Source organism: Microtus ochrogaster, linkage group LG8 (assembly GCF_000317375.1).
Source record: "Microtus ochrogaster isolate Prairie Vole_2 linkage group LG8, MicOch1.0, whole genome shotgun sequence".
Taxonomy (NCBI): domain Eukaryota; kingdom Metazoa; phylum Chordata; class Mammalia; order Rodentia; family Cricetidae; genus Microtus; species Microtus ochrogaster.
This window is the reverse complement of record NC_022033.1, coordinates 520,750-521,600: the sequence shown is the minus strand read 5'-3', so window position 1 is coordinate 521,600 and position 851 is coordinate 520,750. Positions and strand designations below refer to the sequence as shown.

At 49.2% G+C, this 851-nt stretch overlaps 1 protein-coding gene across 5 annotated transcripts in view; it reads right to left on the bottom strand.

The window, feature by feature from the left end:
• The window catches only part of Arfrp1 (ADP ribosylation factor related protein 1), an 8,027-nt gene that overhangs the window by 3,764 nt on the left and 3,412 nt on the right, over nt 1-851 (bottom strand). The gene's annotated exons all lie outside the window — the stretch shown is intronic.

Sequence of the window (851 nt, the reverse complement as noted above, 5' to 3'; positions counted from 1 at the left end):
AAAAAAAAAAAAAAAAAAGAAAGGAACACTACACCCAAGTCAGTAAAACTCCCTTCCTACTCGCATTTCCCATGGAGTACTAAAGGCCAGTCCCAGGTCCTTTCTGCAGGGCTTTGTAGCCAGACTCATCCAAATAGCTCCAACCTTGCAATGGGTCTGGCACAGAAGCTGTTAGCTCTCAAGGCAAGACAGTGGGTTAGCCTATTGCTAGAGGCCTGAGAGCAGGCAGGTCCTACTGTAGAGGCATTTATGATAACAGTGGATGATATAAGGGTTACAGCAAGCCCAGTGAGTCAGCAGGCAGCACTAGTTCCAGAGGTCGTCAGGAACGTCGTATGTGATTAGGCACAAGAATTAGGAACCAAGTAGAGTCACCCATCACATCCACAGGCATAAGGTCCAACAGCTGCCGGAGAGATGAGAGAGGCATACTAACCTCAGCTGAGAAGTCACACCTGTGGCTATGAATATGCGCTGGGGGAGGGGCAAAGAGACCTGCATAACCAGCAGAAGGAAACACTCTTAGCTAGACATGGGACAGACCAGAGAGATAGCCCACCTGGTCTGCTTGTGTGAGAAGTGATATAAGCCTGGCATGTGCACAGATCTACGGACAAAAGCACTCTGCTCGGTCAGCAGAGTAGGTACCAAAGCCTAAGGCAAATGAAGCAGCAACATGGTGACTTGGTTTCTATCTCAGGGTTCACCAGAGCAATGTCAAGAGCAACTGGCCCATTGGTGGTGGTGTGCTAGACTGAGTGGCAGACCAAAAACTTATCAGTATAGGTTCCGTTCACCAAGGCCAACAGAGCCCCTGCTAGGCACTTCACTTGATAGGGCAGCATGGCTAA